This window comes from Sciurus vulgaris (genome assembly GCF_902686455.1).
Source record: "Sciurus vulgaris genome assembly, contig: HiC_scaffold_272_arrow_ctg1, whole genome shotgun sequence".
NCBI lineage: Eukaryota > Metazoa > Chordata > Mammalia > Rodentia > Sciuridae > Sciurus > Sciurus vulgaris.
The window spans coordinates 290,920-298,880 of NW_027632781.1; the positions used below are offsets into that span (position 1 = coordinate 290,920).

Below are 7,961 nucleotides of genomic sequence, written 5' to 3' on the forward strand. Positions count from 1 at the left end.
CCCTGACCAGGACTATCTGTAGAGCCTTGTCTTCTAGGATCTCAGGATGTTCCTGGCCAGTTCTTGGTACTCTGGAGTTTAGCTGACTGGGCGCAGTGTCAGCTCAGGGGAATGGACTATATACAGATAGGGATAGGGTGAGCACAGGAGATAAGGCCTATGTGTCCTGTCTACAGGGACCCAGCTCTGCCTCACCAGCACATGCTTCCCACACAGTCCTCTCTCCAGTGCACCACAGCATATTATATGCTATGCTATCATTTCGAGAGCTTACCAAGTTTTATATCCCTTTATTGATGGATCCAAGCTGGCCCAACCAGCTGTGTACACACCTGTAACCCTGGGTTAGTAATCACAGTTGTGGGACAGGTGGGTTTGACTTGAGATGAACTTGACCACTGAGCAGGTGCACAACTGGTTTTCCAAATACAGGAGGCAATGCCAAATATCCCTTCTCAAGTGTGTCAAGCCTGCATGTGAGGTCACGCCAGAAATTCCCAGTGTCGAAGAGAACCTAAATGCCCTACGTCATGCACACATCTGGCTGTATGTGTAAGCCTTGGGTGTGAATCTTGGCCCAGAGCCCAGAACAGAGTTGGAAGTTTCCAGGAACCTGGGCACTACAGAAGGTGAAAAAAGAAAAAATTACTCAAAGTCTTATCAGTTCTGTCAACAGGGCAAGAAATTTATTCTACATGCAGAAGGGCACAGAGAAATCAAAAATGAAAGCAAACATACCAAGAAGGCAGTCTGCTGGTCTATTTATCTCTGACATAAGTGGAGCTTGGTTGCAGCCCACTGCTCTTGGTGACAGCACAATATTTGATGTGAAGTGAAACTGAGGAAGAGAAGGCTGAGGAAGTGCAGATGTAGAAAGGCAGCCATTGTAGAAAAAGGGCAGTCAGGGAATGAGGGGTTAACATGGAGATTCTCTGGTTTGACAGAAAATACTGAGAGAATAGTCCTTTCTCAATATTCAAGTGTGGAGGTTTGGGAACTGGGGAGTATGCTCTGACAAACGTATCTCACTAGGGTGGTAGAAGTGTCACTTTGCTGATAGAAATCACATGCATCTTGAGTGGCCAAGGAAGCACTGGATCACAGGGGTCCTTGGGAACCTAGGAAGCACCCGGGTCAGCCCTCACCTTCCAGGCAATGGTACTAGTCCCTGAAGTTGAGGCTAAGTCGTCAGGAGATGGGTGAGGGCAAAGGCACAGGTGGGAGGAGTGGCTCTGGGACTGTGTCATGGTTTGCTGCCATTGGCAAGGCTGGGTACTGTCCCATGGCTGCCCAGTCCCACATGGTGCACGTCAGGGCCTGGATCTTCTCAGTCCACCACAATTAGTTGTCCTCTTCAGAGGAAACAGATGACCTGGATGTCTGAGAAGAGAGTGGCTGAGTTACTACACAGGGAGGGGATAAGCAGTGTGGTCCTGGTCTCAGGAGTTCTCTTCTGAGCATGGGCTTCAATCTGACTCCAAGCACACTGTTCATACCTTTGAGGTGACACACCCTCTGAGTCCCCTGAAGGAACCCAGGCCCTTCCATGGCTGTTCGGAAAATCCCATGCCACCTCTACTTACATCATCCATCTGGATGAGGTTCAGGGTGCAGGATATGTCTGTGCTCCTTGGCTGTGAAAATGAGCCCAAGTCCATCCCTCCAGCACTCATCCTCAGGGAGAAGGCTTAAGGTGTGGGTCACAGGGCCTTTTGTGTGCTGCATGGAGAGCCCTCAACTTTGAAAGAGAGAGCTCCATCCTCCTGTACTGACTGCCTGGTCTCTTCTCTAGGTGCTGTGCCCAAAAATCTGCCCCACAGTGATTGCTTCTCAGACAACAACTCAGACAAGGAGGCAGGAGCCTTGAGATCCAACTGTCACTGGCTCCATAACCCTGAGATACCTGGGCTTCAGCATTCATGTATGAAGCTGTGTGGAGAGAGGGACACTGTGTCCTCAAGGGGACCCCATCTAAAGCAGGATAAATTTTCCAAGGTTTTGATGCAGACAGAGAAACTGAAGGCTGCCTTCCCTGAAGCCATGATCCCCAGGCACCTTATGGTGGGCACTGGGATTGCTCTGCTGAAATTCCAGGGCCATGTACTCCACATTGTCAGGACTCTTCTCAGAGGCTGGGCTGCTGGTGCCACAAGGAGCAGGAGCTGGTTTCCCCAGGCTCTGCTATCACAAGAAGGAAAAAGCAGTCAATGAACACAGTGGTGCAAGCACTGTCCATCCACCAGCCCTTCAGTGTGCCTGTGCAGCAGACAATGCTGCTGCTTGTATTGGTCAGAACATGGAGAGTCTGGTTCAGAGAGCTGCCGTGACTTGCCCATGACATCTATGCAGTCATGGCCCCAGTACTACTTCTCACCTGCTGTGGTCAAGACAGGAAAGCAGCAGGTTGTTTCTGGGTGTGGTCTTTAGGGTTTATGTGGTTGATCCAATTTGGCTCCATAGACATTCCCACCAGTGGCCTGGAGTGAGTGTTCAAACTGCAGCAGCCTTGATGCCTCCCAGAACATCCTGCACTGTATGTAGGATTCTCCTAAAGTTCCATGCAATGATCCAGGTGGAGCCTTCATTCTGTGACCAGGTACGGGATAGCTCTGCCTTGTAAGCCAGTATTTCAGGGAGTACCCAGGCTCTACCCATTCCCATTGCAGACTGTGGACTGCTTTCTCTGCCTCCCTGCTTCCAGCACCACCCTGTGAATGCAGCAATCCTGCCACCTGCACCACAGTCAGGACTCTTTGAGATTTCCCTGGGAAGCATGCTTTCCCCACAGAGAATGGGGGTGTTCTGTGCTCACGAAGGACTTGCATCCAGACTCTACTCCAAGGGAGGTGGGAAATCTGGGAAAAGTCAAGGGAGCAGAGGAATCTGGTAGTGGGTTCAAGGGAGCTGACAGCAAGGACAAGCACTCCCTCACTGTGTCCCAGGTACAGGCATGTTGTGCTCTGTTTCAGAGTGAAGCACAGGTCCTGAGAGGAGTGGGAGACCTCAGTGCAACTTCTGTGGAAGAATGAGGAGTCATTCCAGCAGCATGCTCTGACCTCCAGCTGGCCTGAGATTCAATCCATGCCCAAAGAAAGATCTGATCCAGGAGGCAACTGTCTTCCTTCACACACCAGTGTACACAGCCTCAGGCTGCCTATGAGTCAACAGCAGCAGCAGTCATTCATGTGTAACCTTCCTGACCCTCAGATCAGAAACAGCCCAATCACCTCTCTCTCCCCCAACTCTCCAAACATGGTTGCTCACATGGGCCTAGGCAACTGGGAGGCAGGCTTGCCAAGGATGCTGCCACAAAAATCCAGGACTGCTGGCTTTGCTGGAATAGGAGCAGGGACTCCGTGACCAGGCACAGCAAGAGAACAAATTGCAGACACACAGCATGTTCATGGAGGCCTTCCTGGTGACTCTAGTTTCAGAGGGGAAAAATGAGGCACAGCCTCAAATTTTATTTATGTTACAAATATATGATATTCCTACTTTATCTATGGTAACCACATATCTAGGAAAATGATAGACACGGTCTAACCACAGGTTATTCTACCCTGGTTTATGATTTTATAATATACATCAAGAGGCTTCACCTGATGTGGTCACTGGTACCACTCCCCACTGATCCTGTGCAGGCTGCATAGTCCATTCTGGAGGGACATGGCTCCACAGGACCTGCATCATGAGTTCCAAACTCAGGGATTGAGTCCCTGTTAGCCAGACTCAAGGCTCTTTTGGCTGGTGATGCTCCTTCTGTACCTTCACTGTAGCCCTGTCACTGGGCCTTGGACTATAATCCTGGGAAATGCAACCCTGGGTCTCAGAGCCCTTCCTCTGGGCCCACCTAAGGGCCAGATCTGACTGCACTGAACATCTGCAGTGTCCCAGTTCTGGCCCTGGGGGCTCTCCTTAACAAAGCTAGGGGCAGGCACTTTCCTCATTTCACAGATAAGAAATAAGACTGAGCTTCAATGATTTACTCAATGACTTAACCCAAAGACAGGATCCATCTGATAACTGATAAAGCAAACACAGCCTGGTTATTGTCAAGAGATGGGACAGGGAAAGAATGTACTTACCTTTCAGGCCTAGCTTCAGGCTATGCTCAACAGCAGGTGACTGAATCTTGCTTCTTCTGATAAGGTATTTGGGTGAAAGAAGAGCTGAAGGTGAGCAGTTAGGAGGGACAAAGTGAGGGCTCCCTGGGTTCCTGGGGTTATGGATAATCTGTACATTCCCACCTTCTCTCTCCATGGCCAGCAGGATGGAGGGAAGTGTACTTATGGGCATGTACTCATCTTCAGAACCAGCTTCATCCAGATGACCCGCATCACTTTCTGCTGCCTAAAGGGTGGACGATGAAGGAAACAACCATCACTGACCACAAGAAACAAGACAGTGGTGAAAACATATTCAAGTCAAGTGAGCAACAACTATGTTGGTCACACTGCGACTATGGAGCTTTGAGAGACCAGATGGGAAGGCAAAGCAGGAATGAGAAGAGAGGCAGTAGGCTGACCTCATCCAGCTTTTTTGGAATCAAACATCATATGGGGCAAGTCTGGTGTAAAATGCTCCTGGTGACTGGGTCCAACCATCTGAGAGGTCTAATGGTCAGGGATAGCCCTGACTGCAGACTGCATGGGCTGGGTGAGCCTCCAGCATCACCATGGTAGGTCAGCCTCTCATACCTTATCAGAAGAAGCAAGATTCAGTCACCTGCTGTTGAGCATAGCCTGAAGCTAGGCCTGAAAAGTAAGTACACTCTTTCCCTGTCCCATCTCTTGACAATAACCAGGCTGTGTTTGCTTTATCAGTTATCAGATGGATCCTGTCTTGGGGTTAAGTCATTGAGTAAATCATTGAAGCTCAGTCTTATTTCTTATCTGTGAAATGAGGAAAGTGCCTGCCCCTAGCTCAGATACTTAGGGGAAGTATCATGTGGGCATTCATGGGCTGGGAAAATGGGCCTAGGGTCATGGTGCATGCTCAGAAGCTTTCAGTGCAGGTCACAATCTGCAGTGGAAGTGAACAACTCAGCTGTCTGCTCAGCCCTGGGCCCATAGCCAGACACACATCTGAGATATTTCTCAGCTGCATTTCATAGTCCTCAGTCCACCAGTCTGATTGCTGATACCTTGGTAGCCATCAAAGCCTTCCACACAGACCTGGACTTTTGCATTTGAGTGCCTGTCCTCTCCTACATGATTCAGTCCCTGCTTCACTATTTTTCTTCTGGTTGAGACTGTTGATGAGCCTGCTAGATGGAAGACCACCACCCAGGATTAACCACTCTGTCCACCAGCTAACTCAGGGAGCTTGTGCCCCAGTCTACTTCAACATATTCACATCTTACAGACTGGGGACTCTGCATTGACCCAGGTCTCTGAACTGATACAAGAGCCCAGGTAGTATACACTGAGGGTATTACCATCACTGGGGATGTACTGATAGCTCTTGGGGTGTGACTTTAAACCTGTCCAAAGTGTCTGCAGAGCCAGTCAAAACCCACTCACCTGGTTAAAGTTGTCTCCAAGGCTCCTGGACTCAGTGGAAGGACCTTCACTCACTGTGCCCCTCGGGGAATGCTTTCAGGTCTCAGGGAAGAAAGCTGTAACAGAGGAAGTCAGACCCATGTGGCCCAAGCTGGTCCTGCTTGGACATTCCTCCACAGTTACTCTGGGTCTTACTAGTCCTCCATAGGACACAAGCCTTGATCCTCTGGCATAGGGTTCCTTCTGACACATCCTCCCCAGCACAGGGAGTTTGGAAATCCCCCCAAGGCACAGATATTGCCCTAGGTGGCATCATGACTTCTACCATCTCTCTTTCACCTCACCTTTCACCCTTCTGTCCTGTTCACCCAGCTTGACCAGCACAGTGGGAAATGTCAGCTTGATGACTTTGCAGTCCCCACAAGCCACAATGAAAATGCTGGCATGGGATTATATATGTGGGATTTATCTTCCCACCTGGAGGGGAGATCCGGAGGGCAGAAGCTTGTTTACAAATGTCTATGTCTTAGTTCCAGGCCACAGGGATGAGCACAGAGCTTCAAACCAGATGCCAGGACCTGGGTCTGAGTCATCTCTGCCTCTGAGGATGCTGAGTTAGTCTCCTAACCTTGGGCATCACATGAAATAGAGATGAAGCTCTGTAATGTCCAAATTCCCTGAGCAGCAGGATGGATAAAAAGGGCTGTGCAGGTTCTGGGGTGAAGTCCCAATGAGAGAGATGGAGAATGCTTCTGCATCAAGCAGAAGAGGTGCCCACAGAGCTGGAGTGCACTCAGGGAAAACCAGTGACAGTGGAAGGAAGGATCTCAAATGGAATTTCAGACTTCAACCAAAAACATGCAAATGTACCTTAGAAAATACCCTTAAATTCCTATTATTTTAGCAATCTGTTAGTACCTCTAGGTTTGCCTGCAATTTGGACTGAGGTAGATTTCCTTTGACTTCTTTGGTTTGATTTATAAAATGCCAAGATTTGAGGAACATTGAAGCCTCTGACACACTGTACTGTGGTTGATAAGGAAGGTTCAAATCCCTCCATGAGCAGGGACTTCTCCAGGAACCAGCTGGGATGGCAGAGGCCTGCATTCCATATGTTTATGACCAGAAGGTGTTTAAAGTCTCCCTTGGGCCTGGGTGATGAAGGCCAGCAAACTGAGGGCTCTATGTTACCTTCCTCTCCCCTGACCTTAGCTGGGTTTAACACTGACCTTGGTGACAGTAGCTGCTGTCTACTGCAAAGAAGTCTGTGTCAGGCAATAGTGACAAAAAAAGATACTGAACTACCTTTTTTCCTGACCACAGAGTCTTGTGAAGGGTAGATTTGTGGAGGTGTTTCTACATGATTTGGTTTGTGCTGATGGTATGGGGTAGCCATGGCTTTGTTCCCTGGAGCTGCTGCCACCAAAGTCTTTTGGCTTTTATCCATAATAGATGTCTTTGGAATCTCGAAGTCTGAGAGTTGTGTTTTTGTATGTGCCATGAAGATGTATGAATCATCACTATCTGTCTTGGAGCCTGTGAGGCTGCCTCTGATGTGGCTCTTGGAGGCCATGTCCTGGGAGAAGCTGCAGCTACGATGTCCAAACCCTGTGCTGTGCCAGTGTAGCTTGGATGGGATGCAGAGTCCTTGGGATTGACCATGGAGCCTGCAGACATAGGGACCATAACCCTGGGGAACTTCTGAGTGGTGATGTTGCTCCTTTAAAGGAACAAGTTTCTTGCATCTTGAGAGAAGTTATCACTCCTGAAAGAAATGACAGGCAGTGCTGAGTCAAGGAACGAAGCTCAGGTTGCGGTAGACCCATGAACTACTGGGGTGGAAAAAGCTAGCTGAAGATTGAAGACTGCCTGGGATTGGCATTTCCCAACTGTGATCTTCTCTCAACCTGGGACAAAACTACAAACCCAGGAATATAAAGCTGCTGGATGTAGACTGGGATTGTGGCTCATTTGTGGAGCACTTGCCTAGTATGTATGTATGATGCAGTGGGTTCAATCCTCAGCATCACATAAAAATAAATAAGCAAATAAAATAAAGGTATTGTGTGTGTCTATGTCTAAAATAATATTAAAAATAAAAAAAATACACTGAATGTTTCTGCTGAATTACTATCTGGACATGCAACCAGTGTTTGCCTCAATTGTCACCAACCCATGTGCCTTTGGTCAGCTGGGTCAGTCTTCCCTGCACAACAGAAGTTGTGTGCATGCCGCACACACTGCCTGCTAGATCACTGTGGGTCAGTCTTCCATGCATCCCAGCAGGTGTCTGCACAATGCTCATACTGCTTGCTTGTTCACTGCATATCCGTCATCTCTGCATGACAGTAATTTTCACCATGCCCCTCACACTGTCTGCTTGCTCAGCTGTGTCCATGTTCCCTGCACCCTAGCCAGTTTGCCTAAGCCCCTCTCACTGCCTGCTTCTCACTGTGGGTC

The 7,961-nt window shown here is 48.9% G+C and overlaps 1 long non-coding RNA gene across 1 annotated transcript; it reads right to left on the reverse strand.

Moving 5' to 3' along the window:
* Window positions 1-675: 675 nt before the first annotated feature.
* Window positions 676-7,266, reverse strand: LOC306652550. Its single transcript, XR_013761449.1, has 3 exons — window positions 6,807-7,266; window positions 5,523-5,617; window positions 676-4,346 (listed from the first exon to the last, which is right to left on the reverse strand). It is a non-coding gene; the product is annotated as an uncharacterized lncRNA (long non-coding RNA).
* Window positions 7,267-7,961: the final 695 nt, after the last annotated feature.